We start from the raw sequence: 24905 nt of genomic DNA, 5'->3' as shown, positions 1-24905 counted from the left end.
TGGAGGCTCCTCACTGGCAGGTGAGTCAGTAGGAAACAACAGCAGTGACAGCACTGGAGGAATCAATTGGCATGATGACTAAATTGGGGAGGAAAGGGGGAAAAAAGAAAAGAAAAGAAAAAAAGAAATGTAGTGGAGTGAAAGTCATAAATATGCAAACAAATGCTCAAATAAAGTATAGATACTCAAACAATGGTACAGTACAGTACTCAAATAAATGTACTTTGTTACTGTCCACCACTGTCCGGGGACAATAAATATACGGTGCACTGTCCCTGCAGTGTACACTTGTGCATTCTCTTTTAGTTGGTGAATGAATTGATTTCTGTGTGCAATGAACGTACGTACAGGAATAGGCCCGCGAGAAAGATTCCTGCATATTTATTGTGCTTGGTGAATAAAATGATTCTGATATTCAGGGATCACAATGTGTCTGTGAGGAGTTTATTTATTTTTTTATTCATAAGCTTTGGTTCAGGCAGGTTATTTCATGCCCAGTGATAACATAGTGATTAGGGCCATGTTTCCTCATCCACTTCTACCCCCTCTGGTTATCTCCGCCTGGCAGAGATAATGCATTCACCCCTGTCTGTATGTCTCTTCATTGATCCCTGTGGGGAGATCCAGGTGTCATAGCAGCAACAGCAGTTAGCAAGAAACACAAGATAGGTACAGTACAGGTAGGAGCACAGAAATACAAAATATGAGTGTGTGTGTGTGTGTGTGTGTGTGTGTGTTTGTGCGAGTCAATCTGTCTGTCCACATCCAATCTCGTAAACTACTTGCCCGGTCAGCATCAGATTTCTTGTGCGTACCGCCAGCAGGCCAAGGACCTCAATTCCCGAATAGTTTCCAAATCGTTCAAGGACAACTCACGTCATTTTTGTGAAATGATAATCACAGAGCAATCTTCCCTGCAGAATATGGATGAAGTGTCCCACTTCCTACTAGCCAATTACAATGCTCATGTCCCTCTACCTCATGGGCTGTAGTGGAATTAGCCCATTGCGGAATTTGCAGACATTGAAGTCCGCCGGAGCAAGCCCACAATTGTGGTGTTTCATCCGATCTACAGGCTCACAAGTGTGAGCTTGTGAGCTTGTAGATCGGCTATTTTTGGCAAAAAGATTGGGTGTAGGCAGAAAAAAGCAGTCCAAGAAGAGAGCCAACTCAGGTCCGTTTTAGTAGGTCTAGAGGGTTCAAGTGGTTAAAATGAGAGGAGACTACCCACTCTACTCTAAATGAATGCAGTCGCAGCTATAGTTTTTAGTGAACATGACTATGTACTATGTATGATTATGTACTATGTACTCAAGTCCATGTATTGAAAGCTAGAACACACGGACACCATTGTATATAATGTTTCCTCTATAAGATGCATAGCTGAAGTAAGCTAAACAATTGTATTCATTGACCATATTCACATGGCAGCCCTTTGGCTCTTTCAGTACATCACGCTTGGTAATATTATGCCAGATTTTGCTTTCCAGTTGATAGATGATAGCCACGGGGTAAGGGCACTTTTATTACATTACATTTCTAACAGAAGAATTTCTGAAGAGTCTCTGGTTCAGCATAAATAAATAAATAAACTAGAAAAAGTGCTCCTCGGAGCACAGGTCTCCGCCAGGTCAGGTAGGTTATCGTGGCCTCCTGGTGGCGCTATAATGTGAAAAGTGTGGCATTTGTTCTTAGACCTTTGATGGCAATTGTATGCTGCAATCATGATTTGAGGCATTTTGTTCAAAAAATGTGTTTTGTTAAATTAGACCTGCTGGTGGCGCTATAACAGGGCAATGTGGAAGGGTGGCATTTCTTCCTTATTGTACTGCAAATGTGTGAGCAAACTTTCACCGCAATCGGACCCGGCGATGATTTGCGGAATTTTGTTGAAAACGGGCCACTCCTGCAAGCTTTAGATGTCAATCTTAGCCAATCAGGATGGAATATTAAAAAATCTAACAGATCCATCGTGATCACATGACTACGACTAGAGATCATGTGTACCGATTTGAGTGAGATTTGGATACAATCTGAAGGAGTAATGTCCAAAAATGTGTTTTACATAAGTCAGCCTCCTGGTGGCGCTATAAAAGGCAGATGTGAAAAATGCCTTTTATAGCGGTAAAATTTCGGTAAAATTTATTTTATCGAAACGAAAGTTAAATCCGAAAAAATCACTAAGTGTGGAGGCCAAAATCGTCCCCCCAAAAACCTGTTAGGAGTACGTTTCAGGCAATTTAGAGTTGATTGGTAATTTTAGTTTCGGTAAAAATTATTTTACCGAAACGAAAGTTAAATCCGAAAAAATCACTAAGTGTGGAGGCCAAAATCGTCCCCCCAAAAACCTGTTAGGAGTACGTTTCAGGCAATTTAGAGTTGATTGGTAGTACTTTGTTCTGACTTTTTTTGGTCCCTAACATTCATCGAGCTCTGGACTTAGTAAATGTATTTGTTCACCATTGTGTCACTACCGAAACGAAAGTTTGTCACTACCGAAACGAAAGTTAAATCCGAAAAAATCACTAAGTGTGGAGGCCAAAATCGTCCCCCCAAAAACCTGTTAGGAGTACGTTTCAGGCAATTTAGAGTTGATTGGTAGTACTTTGTAGTGACTTTTTTTGGTCCCTAACATTCATCGAGCTCTGGACTTAGTACATTTATTTTACCGAAACGAAAGTTAAATCCGAAAAAATCACTAAGTGTGGAGGCCAAAATCGTCCCCCCAAAAACCTGTTAGGAGTACGTTTCAGGCAATTTAGCGTTGATTGGTAGTACTTTGTAGTGACTTTTTTTGGTCCCTAACATTCATCGAGCTCTGGACTTAGTACATTTATTTTTTCACCATTGTGTCACTACCGAAACGAAAGTTAAATCCGAAAAAATCACTAAATGTGGAGGCCAAAACCGTCCCCCCAAAAACCTGTTAGTAGTACGTTTCAGGCAATTTAGAGTTGATTGGCAGTACTTTGTAGTGACTTTTATTTTTGGTCCCTAACATTCATCGAGCTCTGGACTTAGTAAATTTATTTTTTCACCATTAGGTCACTACCGAAACGAAAGTTTGTCACTACCGAAACGAAAGTTAAATCCGAAAAAATCACTAAGTGTGGAGGCCAAAATCGTCCCCCCAAAAACCTGTTAGGAGTACGTTTCAGGCAATTTAGAGTTGATTGGTAATTTTCGTTTCGGTAAAATTTATTTTACCGAAACGAAAGTTAAATCCGAAAAAATCACTAAGTGTGGAGGCCAAAATCGTCCCCCCAAAAACCTGTTAGGAGTACGTTTCAGGCAATTTAGAGTTGATTGGTAATTTTCGTTTCGAAACGAAAGTTAGATCCGAAAAAATCACTAAGTGTGGAGGCCAAAATCGTCCCCCCAAAAACCTGTTAGGAGTACGTTTCAGGCAATTTAGAGTTGATTGGTAGTACTTTGTAGTGACATTTTTTTGTCCCTAACATTCATCGAGCTCTGGACTTAGTAAATTTATTTTTTCACCATTGTGTCACTACCGAAACGAAAGTTTGTCACTACCGAAGCGAAAGTTAAATCCGAAAAAATCACTAAGTGTGGAGGCCAAAATCGTCCCCCCAAAAACCTGTTAGGAGTACGCTTCAGGCAATTTAGAGTTGATTGGTAGTACTTTGTAGTGACTTATTTTGGTCCCTAACATTCATCGAGCTCTGGACTTAGTGAATTTATTTTACCGAAACGAAAGTTAAATCCGAAAAAATCACTAAGTGTGGAGGCCAAAATCGTCCCCCAAAAAACCTGTTAGGAGTACGTTTCAGGCAATTTAGAGTTGATTGGTAATTTTCGTTTCGAAACGAAAGTTAAATCCGAAAAAATCACTAAGTGTGGAGGCCAAAATCGTCCCCCAAAAAACCTGTTAGGAGTACGTTTCAGGCAATTTAGAGTTGATTGGTAGTACTTTGTTCTGACTTTTTTTGGTCCCTAACATTCATCGAGCTCTGGACTTAGTAAATTTATTTTTTCACCATTGTGTCACTACCGAAACGAAAGTTTGTCACTACCGAAACTTCAGTTAAATCCGAAAAAATCACTAAGTTTGGAGGCCAAAATCGTCCCCCCAAAAACCTGTTAGGAGTACGTTTCAGGCAATTTAGAGTTGATTGGTAGTACTTTGTAGTGACTTTTTTTGGTCCCTAACATTCATCGAGCTCTGGACTTAGTACATTTATTTTACCGAAACGAAAGTTAAATCCGAAAAAATCACTAAGTGTGGAGGCCAAAATCGTCCCCCCAAAAACCTGTTAGGAGTACGTTTCAGGCAATTTAGCGTTGATTGGTAGTACTTTGTAGTGACTTTTTTTGGTCCCTAACATTCATCGAGCTCTGGACTTAGTACATTTATTTTTTCACCATTGTGTCACTACCGAAACGAAGGTTTGTCACTACCGAAACGAAAGTTAAATCCGAAAAAATCACTAATTGTGGAGGCCAAAATCGTCCCCCCAAAAACCTGTTAGGAGTACGTTTAAGGCAATTTAGAGTTGATTGGTAGTACTTTGTAGTGACGATTTTTTTGGTCCCTAACGTTCATCGAGCTCTGGACTTAGTACATTTCACAATTGTGTCACAGAGACGATTTTGGCCTCCACACTTAGTGATTTTTTCGGATTTAACTTTCGTTTCGGTAGTGACCAACTTTCGTTTCGGTAGTGACACAATGGTGAAATGTACTAAGTCCAGAGCTCGATGAATGTTAGGGACCAAAAAAATCGTCACTACAAAGTACTACCAATCAACTCTAAATTGCCTGAAACGTACTCCTAACAGGTTTTTGGGGGGACGATTTTGGCCTCCACACTTAGTAATTTTTTCGGATTCAACTTTCGTTTCGGTAGTGACCAACTTTCGTTTCGGTAGTGACACAATGGTGAAATGTACTAAGTCCAGAGCTCGATGAATGTTAGGGACCAAAAAATCGTCACTACAAAGTACTACCAATCAACTCTAAATTGCCTGAAACGTACTCCTAACAGGTTTTTGGGGGGACGATTTTGGCCTCCACACTTAGTGATTTTTTCGGATTTAACTTTCGTTTCGGTAGTGACCAACTTTCGTTTCGGTAGTGACACAATGGTGAAATGTACTAAGTCCAGAGCTCGATGAATGTTAGGGACCAAAAAAATCGTCACTACAAAGTACTACTTATCAACTCTAAATTGCCTGAAACGTACTCCTAACAGGTTTTTGGGGGGACGATTTTGGCCTCCACACTTAGTAATTTTTTCGGATTTAACTTTGTTTCGGTAGTGACCAACCTTCGTTTCGGTAGTGACACAATGGTGAAATGTACTAAGTCCAGAGCTCGATGAATGTTAGGGACCAAAAAAATCGTCACTACAAAGTACTACCAATCAACTCTAAATTGCCTGAAACGTACTCCTAACAGGTTTTTGGGGGGACGATTTTGGCCTACACACTTAGTGATTTTTTCGGATTTAACTTTCGTTTCGGTAGTGACCAACTTTCGTTTCGTTAGTGACACAATGTAGTCCAGCTGTTTAGCTATAAAATGTATAAGAATCGTTCAGTTTGTGATACAAGCATGAAATTTGGTACACATATAGCCAAAGGCATTACAAAAATAATTGGAGATGGAGCCATCGAGAATTTTCAACATGGCGCCCATGGCAGCCATTTTTCAAAATGGACGCCAGAAACAACTGTTTTCTAATGAGTGATGGATATAATATGACACTGTAGACAAAATGTGTTGAATTAATTGACCACATGTGCTTGGTAATGTATTTTTGGGATAATTCATCAACAATTCAAAATGGCCGCCATTTTTTCCAGCCTGGTTAGATATGGATGATCTCTGTGTCAAATTATACATTTTTTCTGCAGAATTTGAATAACTGTAGAATTTCTAAGCTGATTTGTTATATCTTACAATAAGTGAGGCCAAACCTTGGGTCTAACCATTCACAAGGAAGACTATTCACACTCGCCTTCACAGAAACAGAGGGCAGTGCACTCTAACTGAGCTTTTTTGCACTTGCACTTCCCAACACAACCCTTCTTACATTGACAAGAGACAAGTACATGACTTGACTTGCCTGCATCTGGTAGGCATGTCCAGAAGGGCTCATAGTCTCCCTCTGATGTCTTTGACCAACCCCATTTGCACGGTGAAGGTAGTTCTGGTGTTGACACCAGCACCTGACCCCACACGTGGCTTCCTTGGAGTACAGCTCTTTTGACATGCTCTTCCAGGGCAGCCTTGGTCGGTGGGATTGATTCTGGGTTGTGCTTCTTTGCAAACAACTTCCTCCTTGCCTTATTTATTTCTGTACATGTGCTGGTTCGGTCATAGAGAAGAATAACAAACCTCTCAATTGTGGCCATTACCTCTTGAGGTATCTCAGTTGGGGCTGAGGAAACTTTCAACAGAGCATGTGTAAGCTCAGGAAGCACAGCCCATACAGCCCATGCAGTCTTTTTCCCGTGGCCAACAAAGCTTGACACAGTATCACAACCCGTCAATGCATGGAACAATGGGAGTGCACATGCTTTCTCAGGCCCTAGCCCTGCTGCAATTTCATGGGCTGCTAAGTATCGGAAACTCTTTCCAGTTCCGAAAGCCAACCAAAGCTCATTTTCTGGTTGTAGAGTCTGAGCCACTGCCACAGCTAGCACCACAACATCAGTATCAACTGTTTGAATCATGATTTTATGATGGCCATTTCTTGCTGCATGGGCTACGTGTAATAACATGCGACTATCGGCTTCCTCATGCGTACAAGGAGATATTGAAGACCTATCTGGGAGTGGTGGCTTGCTAAGGACTTCTATGTCACTAGTGATGACAAGCTGCTTGTCCTCCTGCAGTAACGATCCGAGCAAAGCATTTGAGAGAAAGGCAAACAACTCAGTCTTATTGCTGTCAACTCTAAGAAAGTTTTGCCAGTTCCTGGGAATGGCTGCATCACCTACCACACGTCTCTGGATCCCAGTCCCACGCTTTGCTCTTGTAGCAGATTTCAGAGAATCAGACAAGTAGCGGTCCCACACCAGATCAAGCCTGGACACTCTTTCAAATTTTCTGGTCAGATATGGAATGAAGATGACATGGGCATAATCATTGAAGGTTTTCACTGAACTTGGTTTCAGCATCTGGATGATGGCTGCCCCATCTACAATGGTACAGGTAACCTTTGGACTGTCCGAGTATGCACTGTGAACTTGTTCCAGGCATGAAAGCAGATCACTCTTCAGTCCTAGTCGGAGACCTCCCCCATCAGACAGGGCTGGTGGACATGATTGGTTCTCGTGTCGAAAGAACTCATCTAAGTTTCCATCCCTGGTTTGGCAAGCAATGAATAATCTTGAAAAGAGCGCCAGATCCTGTTTGAGAGAAACCAATTTCTGTTTCGGTTTGGATACTCTCCTGGTTGATGTACCGAACACCAGCAGCTTGTTTTTTGGTATGGTGTCATCCAATGATTTGGTTCTCTCAACAAGGCGTTCTTTAGTGAAAGCTTCAAATTGTTGCTCTCCTTTCTGCTTTACCTTTCTGACTACCTCAGCTGCAGAAGGTCCAGCAAGTTCCTTGGAATGGAGAACAATCAAGTCCTTACTTTCCTCTTCAAATGGATTTCCAAAATGTTCCATTGCACTGACCAAAGAGCGTACATCTTTGATGAATGAGATCTGAGCACTTGTTGTTTGCTCATGGTGACGTGTGCTATCTGATTTTTTGGAACCAATCTCAAATTCCTGTATGGATCGGGCAACTTCTGGTCCTGCTACCATCCATCACAATAGTGCAGAAGGGTTGTCAGTGAGGCCAACAGCACCACCATCTCCTTTAATGCAGGCATTCATCTGCTCATGGGCCTGGTCAATAGCCATTGAGGAAAACACATTATTGGTCTTCTGGACCGTGAACTTGCCTTCTCTGAATGCTTCATCTATGCTCGGGTGTGTCCTTGGCAGTTCGGCCATGTCTCTCAGGTGAACTGGAATCCATCTTGCATAATGGGTATGATCCATTGCATGAAACCATTGGGCTAGTTCTGTTAGTGCATCAAGGTACATGGAGAAAGATGCCTCTCGCAATGACCGCACATATACTAGCACGAGAAGCTCCAGCTCAAGAACAATAGACCAGTACTGAAATTGTGGGATGTTTTCTCCTCTCCGGCTGCACCAAGCTTCAAACGCTATTACAGGAAATAAAGCAATTTTAAGAGGAGTGTATTTAGCTGGCACTGAACCCCATGCTGAGTTTCACAGCAGTGGTGTTGCCAGTGTGCCCTGGCTGTGCTTCAACATCCACTCTATTACTTATCCATTCATTGGATGGTTCTGTTCTTGCAAATATGAGGATTTTTTTTTGTTTATTGGTTCAACGATTTTTTTTTAATGTATAATAGATCTATTTTCACGCAATTATACATTTTATTTTGGCCAATGTGGCTGCTATCATGAAAGAAACAGTTGTCCATCCAGTTTTGAGGTAGAAGGAAGCTTCTGGCCAATTCCAATGTTTCAAATTTGATTTCTGCATCATAAATAATGACTCATTAGACACCAAGATCATCCATATCAGACAGTCACACAAATGATAGCTGCCATCTTAAAAAATGGCGGCCATCTTGAATATTAAATGACAACTTTTCAATTATCCAACAGACATTTACCAAGTACTAATATATGGTAAATATGTCTAAAATATCATAGTATGTCCCTAAGTCATATGAAAAGAGTTGTTTCTGGCGTCCATTTTGAAAAATGGCTGCCATGGGCGCCATGTTGAAAATTCTCGATGGCTCCATCTCCAATTATTTTTGTAATGCCTTTGGCTATATGTGTACCAAATTTCATGCTTGTATCACAAACTGAACGATTGTTTTGGTTATCTCCTGCACTAATGGTGAAATGTACTAAGTCCAGAGCTCGATGAACGTTAGGGACCAAAAAAATCGTCACTACAAAGTACTACCAATCAACTCTAAATTGCCTGAAACGTACTCCTAACAGGTTTTTGGGGGGACGATTTTGGCCTCCACACTTAGTGATTTTTTCGGATTTAACTTTCGTTTCGGTAGTGACCAACTTTCGTTTCGGTAGTGATTTTCATCATCAGACATCAAATTTCTCTTTTGGGCCTTGAGTCTTGGGACTCAAGGCCCAAAAGAGAAATTTGATGTCTCCGCGGGAGTAATTGTTCGACTCAAGACCCAAAAGAAGGTGAACTGACTGTAAAGATTCAAAATGCCATATATAGAATAGAAACCCCATTCAAACTTTAAAATGTTCATCCTAATATGGACATGTTTGCCTGAAAAGGAATCTTTGAAATGTTGCATAGCTTTAGAATTGTACTCCTTTAAAAGTTCAGAGATTTATAATGGAGGCGGATGGAAGGTTTTGGGACCTCAAAAAAACGCTTTCACCTAGAAACTCCATTCACAGTTCAAAAATTCCACAAGGGCGCGCTCTCACCAAAAGTTGGCTGGCCGCTGTTAAACGTAGGTTGTGCGCGGCCACAGTTTTTTGCAGCCAGCGGATTCTAGAAAAACGCTGTGACGCACTGTCACTCACATTCAAGACCGTCCCCGTAGCCCGCACCGCCACTAGACACTAGCCACTAGACAAAAAAAATGTCATTGCACTTTCACACTTGGGGTTCGTACATCTACATACACATTCAGATTTAAAATATAAAGTACTTACCCCATGGCCACGGATGTTACAATCATGTACGGACCCTCATAAGTATCCGTATCTTCCGTATTGTTCAATAAAAAGCATTTTAATCCAATCAGTGGTCATTCTCTCCGTATGCTTTCAACTGCGCGACCCTAGCGGTTAAGAGGTGTATTGCACTGCTGGTACATTATAAAATGGCCACCAATCGGATTAAAATGCTTTTTATTGAACAATACGGAAGATACGGGTACTTATGAGAGCCCGTACATGATTGTAAAATCCGTGGCCATGGGGTAAGCACTTTATATTTTAAATCTGAATGTGCGAACCCCAAGTGCACAAATCATAAAGTACTGGGTGAGATGCAACAGCTACAACCAGTTGGTCCACTGAGAGCACCATGTTGCTTTCTGAGTCTTGGGACGGTCCGCCTTCGACTCACCCGATTGGACAGAGGGGGAAAATCAGCTCCTGCCTCCAGCAGTTTTATGCTTCTTCGTGTAGAGCGGATAAACGCAAGGTCTGCGCGATAAGCGGAAAAATCTGCTCTTGCGTGAATCCACGCATTTGCATTGACAAAGCATTGGCAGATTCTGCCCCAGAGGTAAAATAAAAGTGCGGTGGGAGCGCGCCCTTACTGTGGACATGCATGCTTGAGATTTTTTTTTTTTTTTTAATCCTTTGTAGTTTTGGAGAGATTTAACTTTAAGAGCCCCATGCATTGTCGATTCGGCAATGGATATTTAAAGGCAGGCTTACAACCGCATACTTACGCCTAGTAGCCTCATTCATACTTTAAAATGTTCATCTTACTGTGGACATGTTTGCCTGAAAAGGAATCTTTGAAATGTTGCATAGTTTTAGAATTGTACTCCTTTAAAAGTTCAGAGATTTATAATGGAGGCGGATGGAAGGTTTTGGGACCTCAAAAAAACACTTTCACCTAGAAACTCCATTCACAGTTCAAAAATCCCCCCTTACTGTGGACATGCATCCTTGAGATGTTTTACTTTAAAATGATTTGTAGTTTTTGAGATATTTAACTTTAAGCGCCTAATGCATTGTCAATGGCAATGGATATTTAAAGGGAAAAGGGTACAAACTTTGCCAGGCTTAGTTAACAGAACAAGTCAGAACCTCTGTGGTGCAGTGGTTTAGATACAGGACTTGCAACCAGAAGGTTACCGGTTCAAATTCAACCAGGACATGTTTCCAACCAATACCCAACTCTTGCACCTTTATCTGATCTTTTAATGAAGAGCGTGTAAGAGACCATAGAAAGTATGTACCATGGTGGAGCAGTGGTTAAGATTCAGGCCTTGCATACTGAAGGTCCTGAGTTCAAATCCCGCGAGGACATCTTTCTAACTTTTACCTGGGGCTTTTACCTTTAAATAATCTTTCAGAAAAAAAAACACAAAGTCAACAGAACAGGGAAGGACCTCTGTGGTGCAGTGGTTTAGATACAGGACTTGTAAGCAGAAGGTTCCCGGCTCAAATCTAACTGGCGCACTTTTTTTTTCTTTCCCAAGACTCAAGACCCACAAGAGTCTTGAGTCGAACCAATTACTGCCGCCGAGACATCAAATTTCTCTTTTGGGCCTTAAGGCCCAAGAGAGAAATTTGATGTCTCCGCGGGAGTAATTGGTTCGACTCAAGACCCAAAAGAAGGTGAACTGATTGTAAAGATTCAAAATGTCATATATAAAATAGAAACCCCATACAAACTTATGTTATATGTATATATAAAATGTTCATCCTAATATGGACATGTTTGCCTGAAAAGGAATCTTTGAAATGTTGCATAGCTTTAGAATTGTACTCCTTTAAAAGTTCAGAGATTTATAATGGAGGCGGATGGAAGGTTTTGGGACCTAAAAAAAACACTTTCACCTAGAAACTCCATTCACAGTTCAAAAATGCCACCTTACTGTGGACATCCATGCTTGAGATCTTTGTTTTTTTTAATCATTTGTAGTTTTGGAGATATTTAACTTTAAGCGCCCCATTCATTGTCGATGCGGCAATGGATATTTAAAGGCAGGCTTGCAACCACATACTTACACCTAGTAGCCTCATTCATACTTTAAAATGTTCATCTTACTGTGGACATGTTTGCCTGAAAAGGAATCTTTGAAATGTTGCATAGCTTTAGAATTGTACTCCTTTAAAAGTTCAGAGATTTATAATGGAGGCGGATGGAAGGTTTTGGGACCTCAACAAAAACACTTTCACCTAGAAACTCCATTCACAGTTCAAAAATTCCCCCTTACTGTGGACATGGGTCAGGGGATCTTAGTATAATCTCACATTCTATTCCAATTCACTTTTTAAACAATTATTTTACTGATTTTCCTTTCAGACCCCAAATTATATATTGCTCAATTTTTCAAATATTCACTGCCAATTTGAAGCTCAGATTATACTAAAATCCCATAGGCCTGTGAAGGTATTTTAGTATAATCTGAGATTCAATTCGAATTCACTTCTCAAGTCTATCTTACTGATTTTCGTTTCAGAACCTAAATAAAACATTGCTTGTTTCTGTCTGCTTCTGTGATGTATGTCCTGTAATGTACTTTGTGTAATGTATTGTGTATGTCCTGTATCTTGAACGGTGACGTCATGGACACAAAGCAAATTTCGGTGAAAGCTGACAATAAAGTTGTATCGTATCGTATCGTATCGTATCGTATCGTATTGCTTCATTTTTTCAATTTTCTATCCCACCAAAATATCAGGAAAATGCTCAATTTTTCTGATATTCTGCTTAGTATTTTGGCATCTTTTGATTTGGGACTGACACTGAGAAAAGCTCAAAATATTATTTTTTTTCAAATCTTTCATCCCAGAATAAAAATCAAAGAATGTCTTTGCCATTTTTCCAATTTTCTAGCCTACCCAAAAAAATCAGGAAAATGTTTCGTTTCGGTAAAATTTATTTTACCGAAACGAAAGTTAAATCCAAAAAAATCACTAAGTGTGGAGGCCAAAATCTTCCCCCCAAAAACCTGTTGGGAGTACGTTTCAGGCAATTTAGAGTTGATTAGTAGTACTTTGTAGTGACGATTTTTTGGGTCCCTAACGTTCATCGAGCTCTGGACTTAGTACATTTCACCATTGTGTCACTACCGAAACGAAAGTTGGTCACTCCGAAACGAAAGTTAAATCCGAAAAAATCACTAAGTGTGGAGGCCAAAATCGTCCCCCCAAAAACCTGTTAGGAGTACGTTTCAGGCAATTTAGAGTTGATTGGTAATTTTCGTTTAGGTAAAATGTATTTTACCGAAACGAAAGTTAAATCCGAAAAAATCACTAAGTGTGGAGGCCAAAATCGTCCCCCCAAAAACCTGTTAGGAGTACGTTTCAGGCAATTTAGAGTTGATTGGTAGTACTTTGTAGTGACTTTTTTTGGTCCCTAACATTCATCGAGCTCTGGACTTAGTAAATTTATTTTACCGAAACGAAAGTTAAATCCGAAAAAATCACTAAGTGTGGAGGCCAAAATCGTCCCCCCAAAAACCTGTTAGGAGTACGTTTCAGGCAATTTAGAGTTGATTGGTAGTACTTTGTAGTGACTTTTTTTGGTCCCTAACATTCATCGAGCTCTGGACTTAGTAAATTTATTTTTTCACCATTGTGTCACTACCGAAACGAAAGTTTGTCACTACCGAAACGAAAGTTAAATCCGAAAAAATCACAAATTGTGGAGGCCAAAATCGTCCCCCCAAAAACCTAGGAGTACGTTTCAGGCAATTTAGAGTTGATTGGTAATTTCCGTTTCGGTAAAATTTATTTTACCGAAACGAAAGTTAAATCCGAAAAAAATCACTTAGTGTGGATGCCAAAATCGTCCCCCCAAAAACCTGTTAGGAGTACGTTTCAGGCAATTTAGAGTTGATTGGTAATTCTCGTTTCGGTAAAATTACCGAAACGAGAATTACCAATCAACTCTAAATTGCCTGAAACGTACTCCTAACAATCACACTTAGTGATTTTTTCGGATTTAACTTTCGTTTCGGTAGTGACAAACTTTCGTTTCGGTAGTGACACAATGGTGAAAAAATAAATGTATTTGTCTTGTTTGTTGTTCAAGTCAAAGCACCAGGAAGGCTGAATTTCTTGGCCAACAGTTAGCTCAATGGGTTGAGACGCAGTATTCATGCTCCAGAGGCCATGAGTTCAAATCCCACTGGTGTCCTTACTGTGATGCTTCCCTTTGCAGACTAACTTCTAGAAAAACAAGTTAAAACCACCAGGAAACCTGTAACTCTCAGCCAACAGCTTAGCTCAACTGGTAGAGCGTCTGTCCAATAACATGACTTGAGTGGGTTCGATTCCCACTCGAGTCAAGTGTCCCCGGTAACTTGGGGCAACGGATAAATTGACTGATATCCTTAGTGATGCTTCCCTTTGCAGACTAACTTCTAGAAAAACAAGTTAAAACCACCAGGAAACCTGTAACTCTCAGCCAACATTATAGCTCAACTAGTTGAGCGTCTGTCCAATAACATGACTTGACTTGAGTGGGTTCGATTCCCACTCGAGTCAAGTGTCCCCGGTAACTTGGGGCAACGGATAAATTGACTGATATCCTTAGTGATGCTTCCCTTTGCAGACTAACTTCTAGAAAAACAAGTTAAAACCACCAGGAAACCTGTAACTCTCAGCCAACAGCATAGCTCAACTGGTAGAGCGTCTGTCCAATAACATGAATTGACTTGACTTGAGTGGGTTCGATTCCCACTCGAGTCAAGTGTCCCCGGTAACTTGGGGCAACGGATAAATTGACTGATATCCTTAGTGATGCTTCCCTTTGCAGACTAACTTCTACAAAAACAAGTTTAAACCACCAGGAAACCTGTAACTCTCAGCCAGTAGCATAGCTCAACTGGTAGAGCGTCTGTCCAATAACTTGACTTGACTTGACTTGAGTGGGTTCGATTCCCACTCGAGTCAAGTGTCCCCGGTGACCTGGGGCACCGGATAAATTGACTGATATCCTTAGTGATGCTTCCCTTTGCAGACTAACTTCTAGAAAAACAAGTTAAAACCACCAGGAAACCTGTAACTCTCGGCCAACAGCATAGCTCAACTGGTAGAGCGTCTGTCCAATAACATGACTTGACTTGACTTGAGTGGGTTCGATTCCCACTCGAGTCAAGTGTCCCCGGTAACTTGGGGCAACGGATAAATTGACTGATATCTTTAGTGATGCTTCCCTTTGCAGACTAACTTCTAGAAAAACAAGTTAAAACCACCAGGAAACCTGTAACTCTCAGCCAACAGCATAGCTCAACTGGTAGAGCGTCTGTCCAATAACTTGACTTGACTTGACTTGAGTGGGTTCGATTCCCACTCGAGTCAAGTGTCCCCGGTAACTTGGGGCAACAGATAAATTGACTGATATCCTTAGTGATGCTTCCCTTTGCAGACTAACTTCTAGAAAAACAAGTTAAAACCACCAGGAAACCTGTAACTCTCAGGACACTTGACTCGAGTGGGAATCGAACCCACTCAAGTTCAAGTCAAGTCATGTTATTGGACAGACGCTCTACCAGTCGAGCTATGCTGTTGGCTGAGAGTTATAGGTTTCCTGGTGGTTTTAACTTGTTTTCTAGAAGTTAGTCTACAAAGGGAAGCATCACTAAGGATATCAGTCAATTTATCCGTTGCCCCAAGTTACCGGGGACACTTGACTCGAGTGGGAATCGAACCCACTCAAGTCAAGTCAAGTCATGTTATTGGACAGACGCTCTACCAGTTGAGCTATGCTGTTGGCTGAGAGTTACAGGTTTCCTGGTGGTTTTAACTTGTTTTTCTAGAAGTTAGTCTGCAAAGGGAAGCATCACTAAGGATATCAGTCAATTTATCCGGTGCTCCAAGTCACCGGGGACACTTGACTCGAGTGGGAATCGAACCCACTCAAGTCAAGTCAAGTCATGTTATTGGACAGACGCTCTACCAGTCGAGCTATAATGTTGGCTGAGAGTTACAGGTTTCCTGGTGGTTTTAACTTGTTTTTCTAGAAGCTAGTCTGCAAAGGGAAGCATCACTAAGGATATCAGTCAATTTATCCGGTGCCCCAAATTACCGGGGACACTTAACTCGAGTGGGAATCGAACCCACTCAAGTCAAGTCATGTTATTGGACAGACGCTCTACCAGTTGAGCTAAGCTGTTGGCTGAGAGTTACAGGTTTCCTGGTGGTTTTAACTTGTTTTTCTAGAAGTTAGTCTGCAAAGGGAAGCATCACAGTAAGGACACCAGTGGGATTTGAACTCATGGCCTCTGGAGCATGAATACTGCGTCTCAACCCATTGAGCTAACTGTTGGCCAAGAAATTCAGCCTCCCTGGTGCTTTGACTTGAACAACAAACAAGACAAATACATTTATTTTTTCACCATTGTGTCACTACCGAAACGAAAGTTTGTCACTACCGAAACGAAAGTTAAATCCGAAAAAATCACTAAGTGTGATTGTTAGGAGTACGTTTCAGGCACTTTAGAGTTGATTGGTAATTTTCGTTTCGGTAAAATTTCACCGAAACGAAAATTACCAATCAACTCTAAATTGCCTGAAACGTACTCCTAACAGGTTTTTGGGGGGACGATTTTGGCCTCCACACTTAGTGATTTTTTCGGATTTAACTTTCGTTTCGGTAAAATAAATTTTACCGAATTTTACCGACAATGCATTGTCAATGCAGCAATGGACATTTAAAGGCATGACTTATGCCTGTTTAAAGTTTGCATTTTCAAAAAATGCTATAGCGCCCCCCTTTGGCCAATTGGAGTAGGATTGGTTTCAATGATATTTGGAATGACCCTCAACCTTTCTGCAAAGTTTCAAAGAAATGTGAGTCTGCATGTATGTGTTAGGGGCAGATGAATAATTTTCATAAAACTGCAATAGTTAAAATCTATGGAATCCTGGGATTTTTGAGCAATTTGCACGAAATTCTTTACACATGAACTTTGGACCTCTGCCGACATAATGATGGGAGCGGATTTTCCATAAGTGAAAAAATGCAGAAGTTAGGAGCCAATGACTGTTTTTCATATAATTCAAAATGGTGGGAGATCTAAAGGTCAGAGGTCAAAAGTCAGAGGGTGAAAGTTGTTCAGCATGAGGAGACGCATATGTGTATCCAAGTTTCATGACTGTAGGTCAAACAGGGCATGAGTTGTAGCTGTTCAAAGTTGGCATTTTCAATTGAGTGCTATAGCGCCACCTTTTGACGAATGAGTGTGAGAATTATTTCTTGATAGTTTTTCATGACCATCTACCATATGGCCGAGTTTCGTAAAAAGCGACAGCACGGTTCAGCCAGAACTGCGAAAAGTGGCAGAAGAAGAAGTGACAGAATACTGCCAATAACAAAACAGGTCCAGAGCTGAGCTCTGGCCCCGTAATAAGCAAGAAAGGAAACATGGCCGCAATAAATGGATCCAGGGAGAAAGGGTGTCAAAGTATTGCCGACACCTTTAAATTACAATAACCCTGTGTGTCTGCTTTAATTAGCTGATAAAGCTAATACTAATTAATTAGTAAAACCTAAGCTGGGAAGAGTTCTTTCAGTTATAACCCCCCACCTTTAACTATCAGCAAACAGGGGAGGGACGCAGTCCCCCTGATGGTCCTCCGTGTACGTTGGCAAGGGACTTGAACCTGCAAACTGTCTGTAGCAAAGGCAACTGGTCAAGCGCACCGCACCACTGCGCCAACGCACCTTTCGGCTCTTGGCAGGTGTGCTACAACATTGAAATATGGGGTGACTGGGACTTGAACATGGAAGACCTGTGTTCAGAGTCCAACCTTTAGACCACTACCCCATCTCTCAGCCACTCACTTGACAGATCTCTTTGTGGTTTTGACTTGCTTTTTTGTATTTTGGCCTTGAAAATTTCAAACTACTACAACTTTGAAGTATGGGACAACAGGGATTTAAACATGGAACCTCTATGCTGAGAGTCCGACCTTTAGACCACTACCCCATCTATCAGCCAGACTATAGAGATACTTTGTACCGATTTGCATGACGTTTTGTTAAAAGCTGTAGGTGTAATGGGAAAAAATGGGATTTGCACAAATCGATCTCCTGGTGGCGCTATGACAGGCCCATGTGAAAAATGGCAGAGGTTCTGAATTGGCATCCAGGGAGTGGGTGTACACAGTTTCGCAGCGACCGGGCCAACGGTGCCGGAGATTAGCTGGTAACACACGGACAGGACACACGGACACACGGAGGGACGGATGGACGAACAGGGGGAAAAACATACTCTCTCGCCATGCCTTTCGGCCTGGCGGAGACAATAAATAAATAAATAAATAAATAAATAAATAAATAAATAATTAATCAGTTTCTTGTTGAGTTATGAGAAGTTGGAGGAGTGTAATTTAGAGAGTCAAGTTCTCACCCTAGTGGCCATTAATGCTTAATGAATACACTGCTATGTCAGAGTCTTCACTCAGGGATGTTAGTGAAGATTGAATCTGACTTCAGCCAAAGAAAGACGTCACAGGGGAAATTACTGGGGAGAGGATTTGGCGAATAACTTTGACATGCATCCTGCAGAATCTCAGCCTGTGATCAGCTGTTGTTTATAACAAAGCAAGGGCTGTGCTTCAGTGATGTGTGATACAGAACCTCCTCTTGTCAGTGTATCTCATCAGTCACAGTTCTAGGCCCTACTGCAGCAAAAAGTATATTTATGAATTTTGTTTTCTAGTTTTATTAGATAGCGGTGCTATCAGATTGAGCTATGTTTCAACCGTTTCAAATAAAGGGAGCCTAGAGCCACCAGGGTGCCCCTGTGGGCAGGTTTTCATTTATGGCGTGGCACTGTACATGGCCAGGCCAGGGTCTGTTTGTCTGTGCATGAAATGTGTGTGTGTGTGTGTGTGTGTGTGTGTGTGTGTGTGTGTGTGTGTGTGTGTGTGTGTGTGTGTGTGTGTGTGTGTGTGTGTGTGTGTGTGTGTGTGTGTGTGTGTGTGTGTGTGTGTGTGTGTGTGTGTGTGTGTGTGTGTGTGTGTGTGTGTGTGTGTCTATGGCTAATCTCATAAACCGCTCAGCGCCAAATTGGTTGTGCACGCTGCCAGTAGGCAAAGGAAGTAAATCCCAGATTTATACATCCCCAGGTTTATACATTTTGAAATATTTAACTTTTTAAAACTTAAGTTTCCATACAGGAAGTCAATGGAGGTTGGATTTTGCTGAACATTTGAGATTGTTCACTCACAGTGGTGAAACATTACTGTGGTGGAAGTTAATCTATTCTATCATTTTAAACAGACAGTTTTCAGCATCTTTATAATTAGACTGCAGCAATACAGGTAGGACCTGTGGACAGTGAACAAACTGGAACAAACTGACAATATTTAGATAATCGCAAATTATCTAGCCTAAGCACACTATTGTATTTTTTATTTAACTTTAATAGTTCATTAAGTATACCTGGTTCTCACCTTAGCACCTCCTCCACCACCTTAGCACCACCCACCTGTCCTAGTCCCTCCTCCTCCTCCTCATGCCCACACCTGTTGTGGTATGATAATGAGGGGGAGGGTATGTTTTTACTATGTCACTAAAGTGCTGTTTTTCTATTGGCACGTTTGACCCTCAAGGTTTCAGCCTCCAGGTAGAAACTCAAAATAGTCAGAGAAGACATAAAACACCATAAAAACACCACCAGGGGGCTTAATGAAGTTCTATCAACCTCATAGACACATGAAAAACAGAAAAAGTGCAAAACCATGGCACCACCTCTTTAAATACTTCTCAAAAGACTGCTTCTAGCGAGACCATGGACCAAAGCACTGGTTAAGGTTCAGCCGTCATAGTTGAGAAAATGTAATGTTTTGCAAACAAGTCAAATGTATTTAATTTACCTCTGTATGAGCGGCAGTTATGAGAACATCTTTTGTAGGACTAAACTCAGACAGGAGGATATGCACAATGCAAGTGCACAACACACAAGGGAAATGTATGAGATGCAAATGCAACAATTATTTAAAGTTAAAAATATATAATTGATGAAATATTTGTATGCAGGATGTGCTACCTCTCTTTACCAGGCCTCCAAACAATAACACTTTGATCTCAACACTAAAATGGATCCTATTTACTTTGGAGATTTGGAAGGCGGTATGAGAAGACCCTGGTAATAAAGACTACGTGCTATCAGCGATGAGCACTAGAGCACTGTAATTCTGTAGCGGCCCATTATCAAGTGTTTCAGTAACGGTAATTAAGTGTGTGCGAAAATAACATCCAACCATTTTGATCACAGGAGCAATGAGAAACATGTGTCCCTCAGAAACCACTGTACACAATTACTAAGCTCGAATGAGCCTCCGGTGGTCCTTTAAAACAAACTAGATTTTGATTTAGGTTTCTTCTTTCTTCTTCTTTATTGTGTTAGTTTTGACTGGCCTACCTTGTTGCTATGCAACTGTTCTTATGGTTAAACAGCACTTTTATAGGCCAATAGTTGTATTGTTTTGGTGGAATAAAGCTGAGCAGGTGGCGTGGTCTAGTGCCTAGAGAAACAGTAATGGAAGTCTGTTTTGATGCCTGCGACAGTCATTGAGACCCTCTGCATTACAAGTGCTTACCCATTGAAAGCCATGAAAGGTAAACATGTTCAAACAAGAGTGTGTTCTCACTAGATGCACATGATGAAATAAGTAAGAAAATACAATCAGTAGGTCTCAGACCTCTGCCATGGAGGCAACTTGTTATGGTTCCATGAACACTGCCATTTCATATTTTTACAACAAAACATAACATTTAATTAAGTTTTAAAATACTAAATTGTACAGCCGTTGGAGACATTCCAAAATTGCCATTAGTTGTGAAAAGATACTCAATTCTTTCTTGTCGCATGACCAACTATTCCTTAAAGATTTACGGGGCTTTTTGTGATAAGCCACGTCCACAGTCATGCCCCTTTTTGTAATAATTGTCTCCGTCAGGCCGAAGGCGTGGCCAAGACTATGGTTTGCCCCCTGTCCGTCCGCCCGTCCATCCGTCCGTCTGCTTTTTTTTGCTGGCCCACAATAACTTACCTGACCTGGTGGAGATCTTTTTCTAGCCATGCTAGCAATGGCTTTCTTGCAGTTTTCTAAGCAAAATGTACTCAGGGATTTTTTTTTAGGCAACTAAGAAATTGCTGCACATGGCAAATCAAAAGCTCAAAATAGTATTATCTTTCAGTTACCATAGGCAATTTAAACAATCCTAGGAAATGCTAGAAAGCTATCAAATATTTATCTGCCGGTAGAAACTATAATGAGTTATCTCCTTGCATTGCCACAGACACTGGCATTATAGATCTACAATGTTGGAATTGTTTTAATGAGCATTTTGTGTACTGTGGCTCACTGTTTGATTCCGTCTCCATCTCTGCATCTGTAAACACCACGGTTTGTGATGAGGATCAAAATGGCATTCGTACTGTAGATCAACCTTTCAATTTCTCTCAATTTTCTGTATGTGAATTATGCCTTAGGCAAGTTAAAAATAAAAATAAAATAAAAAAACCTGCTGGTCCAGACTTAGCACTGTTCTTCTTAAAGATAGCTGCAGATTGTATTAACCATATTCCTTCCTTACAAAATAATATATTCATGGAGGGCATGAAGGCCATGGCCGCCGTGGCCCCTCAGGTTGGCCTTCTGCCCTGAGTGGCCTTGATGCCCCACCCGCATTACCCTAGCTGATTGTACCATTCTCTCGTCTAACTCTTCCCTGTTAATGTGTTTTTAGAGACCACTGTTGAGATTCTTATCCTCCTCAACTTTTGACTCAGTAATTTTTACAAATACTAGTAATTTGTAAATACCAATAAATAATAAAACTGCTTTTTTATTATCATAATGTTTTACTCATAGTTATACTATGTATGGATTTTATTTATTTATTGTTGTTTTGTATTGCTATTGTTTTTTATTAAATTCATTATTTCTGTGGACTTAAAATCATTGATTTATTTGATGACCTCCCTGCTTTGGTTATTAGTCCTTTGTGCCCCCAAATAATGTACAACACAAAAGGCCAAAATGTTGAAATTCCAGGCCTGGTGCATACAATCTGAAATATTTATTTATTTTCAAACTCACCCTATAAGGTGATTCCCAAAATATGGAGGTCAGCACACTGTATGTTCTCGCAGAAGTGGGGTGAGTTAATTAAATAATTATAGGCCAATTTTAAAGTTGTCAGTTCTGGTTAAGATCCCTCAAAAGCGTGTAAGTGAACATATAAGGAGTTCTTATGTAAAAATAAGAAAGTTAATCTGTTCCTCCTTGACCCATGAAAAACCTTTCAACAAAGTTTCATCCATTCACATTCACACATTTTGAGATATCTTAACTTAAATACAAACAATTCCGGTGAAAACATAGCGCCTGTCTAACCCCTGGTCTGTCAAGCTACAGATCAGGGACACATGAATGATTCACCTTCACATCCATAGTTATTACCTTCCATAGCCTTCCATTCCTGTGGAGAAGGCCATACTGTAGTTACAAGAGTCTGACATTTCACAATACATTATTCATCAGCATGTCCATAAATAATTAAACGAGTAAGGGTTCATAAGTGAAATTATTCACGCTTTAAGATGAAAAGATCCCCATGTCCAGCTTCAAAGATTGCTTGATGTCAATATGTTGTTTCTTTGAAACTTTTCCAATTTAGAAAAGTCCTGGAGGGGGGTAAAATACGGACATTTTGTTTGCATATTGCAACAAATCAACATGTTCCAGACAACCACAGGTGTCCTTTTAATTAAAACGACGACTAGCAATTCTAGTTCCCGGCAGTGATGGGATCAGATTGGGTTGACATGTGACAGACTCTAATACATTGTTATTATTTATCAGACTGAATGCGGACATTGTGGACTTGACTGATCCTGTGTGTGTTTAGAACTTTACTGTAGCAATGTTTGCTCCTTTGTTCCACACAACAGGAGTATGACAGTGATCGTGTGTGGTAGCTATGTAGAAATGAAAACCCCTGGGAACATATTACCAGTGGTGGACAAATTACTCAACTACAAGTGAAAAGTTGCCCTGTCAAATTTGTACCGTACTTGAGTAATGTACTGGAGTACTTGCTTTACTTTTTTTTTTAGCTTAGTACAGATTACAAAGTATTTTCAGTTTTTAACATCAATGTATTGCTGTATTTAAATTTAGGTTTCTGGAAGGTTTTCCAGAAATGTTCAAAAAATATCAATAATAGTGAAAATATCAGATCGACAAGCTCACATCGCAACGTGACGCGTTGTGAGCTTGTCAATCTGAAATTTTCACTATATTTTCATTTGGGCTTAAGTGGTTAATTCATAATGTACTTAAGTACACTTGAGTAAATGTACAGTACTTAGTTACTTTCCTCCACTAGGTGCAAGCAGGCACAGGGGTGACGAAGAGCATCACCCAATAGCTAACCTTAAATGACACAGCATGCCCTCCCATTTGCTCCATGTGTACAGGAACCCGTTACGCTCTCTGACACAGAGGACAAGTGCTGGGAACATTCTCTACCTCCCCTTAGGCGGGCAGTGGCGATGCTTCCCTATTCTGAGGAGAATAAGTATTCAAAATGCAAATGTTCATCAGGCGCTTTATTTCAGCATTTGTGCCGGACATTATCACCCCTACTCTGTTCGCTTTGAAAGAAAGAAAGTAAAACGGAGAACGAGAGGGAGAAAAAGCTTTATAAGAAAAATCCTCCCCTGAATCGGTCATCCCATCAAGCAGAACTGAGCAGTGCTTCAAGGTGAATGTCTGCTTGCTTGTCGAGGTAGGCTTTGCTACCTGCCTGTGTGCTGTTCTCCGTTTTACTGGGGACGAAAACACAGCTGCATTTTTTATGTAGATTTGTGGCATGATAAAATAATGAACTGTGATAAGAAGCACTGCTGTATTTGCAGTTTTATGACAATTGTTTGATGATTATTTTGCGGTTCTTGCTATATTTTATATTTCTGTCCACACAGGTCAAAATCTTTTCTGGTCTAAATTACATTAGACTGTTTTTAGATGTATATATAATATATGTATATATAATATAATAAATAAGTCTAAACCATATAGCTCGGTGTGTGGGTTCTATCCTTGAAAATTATGTTCTGTTCTTAAGCCAGCACCCACCACTGTCTACACTACAGTATGTGCATATACTATAGTTAGCCCTTCATTACTGCCTGCAGTGTTGCCACAGCTGCCTACAGTATATTGTAAAGTAAACTGGTGCTGTGGGAACCAACACACGGGCACCGGGCATGAGGACGTCCCACATTAACCCATTAAAACCGGGAACACATCTGTGTAACCACTTTAACCATTATTTTATACTTTGGCTATTCAAAAATAGCAGATATACAAGCTCATAGCATGGCACAGAGTGGCTCATTTAAATGATGAGGTTTAGATTATTCTTTGTTTTGGAATACAGATCTTCATCTTGTTTTACTGTTTCATTGTCACCTGGTCTTCCCTATAACTTGTCTTATTCTTGCAGTGTTTATAATTACACTTTGAAGATGACACCTTTGGACCGATTATAGCTGACAGACTTCAAACTCTGTTAACTGCTTCCGAAAACAATGAATCTGATGATCGCACTATCATACAACACACAATCTGAATATCAGCCCCTGTACATGCTGTACCGCTCAAAACAAGATTCAGAGCAGAGGTGCACAGTGTTTGTTTTCAGACTATCGGTTGTCCTGCGTCATCATGTGGTTATTAGGCTTGTTGAATAAATACATAAGTGATTCATGAAAAGTCAATGAGTGGGCTCAATCAAGTTTCTCTACAGCTCAATCTGCGAATGAATGAAGTGTGTTTATTTGGCTCCAGAGAGCCAGGTTCTCTTTGGACACCAGCAGCTAAAATCTGTGGTTGTGACTTGTAGTGATTGATTATAGGCACAGCAATAGACCGATCCACTGGAGTTATGAAGTTCCATATTGCTGCTGTTGCGGAAATTGCTGTTGATGACATTCCTTTATATTTATTTATGTATTTATTTGCTTGATTTCACTTGAAGGTTTAGACGGGGCTTCGGAGAGACAGGGCATTTATTATTGCTCCAGGGCCCATGAAACCAATTCAGTATGAGATGGCAGAATGTCTTAAAATGTACAGTTGTTGGCGTGAATATTAAAGGCTGCTTCTCTAAATCCGTTGACATATTT

At 40.6% G+C, this 24905-nt stretch overlaps 1 protein-coding gene across 1 annotated transcript in view; it reads left to right on the top strand.

The window, feature by feature from the left end:
* st6galnac5a (ST6 (alpha-N-acetyl-neuraminyl-2,3-beta-galactosyl-1,3)-N-acetylgalactosaminide alpha-2,6-sialyltransferase 5a) overlaps window positions 1-24905 on the top strand; it is a 57111-nt gene that overhangs the window by 25346 nt on the left and 6860 nt on the right. The window lies entirely within an intron of this gene.

Source organism: Gymnoscopelus microlampas (genome assembly GCF_963454915.1).
Source record: "Gymnoscopelus microlampas genome assembly, chromosome: 5".
NCBI classification, from domain to species: domain Eukaryota; kingdom Metazoa; phylum Chordata; class Actinopteri; order Myctophiformes; family Myctophidae; genus Gymnoscopelus; species Gymnoscopelus microlampas.
This window is presented reverse-complemented; position numbering and strand designations above follow the sequence as displayed.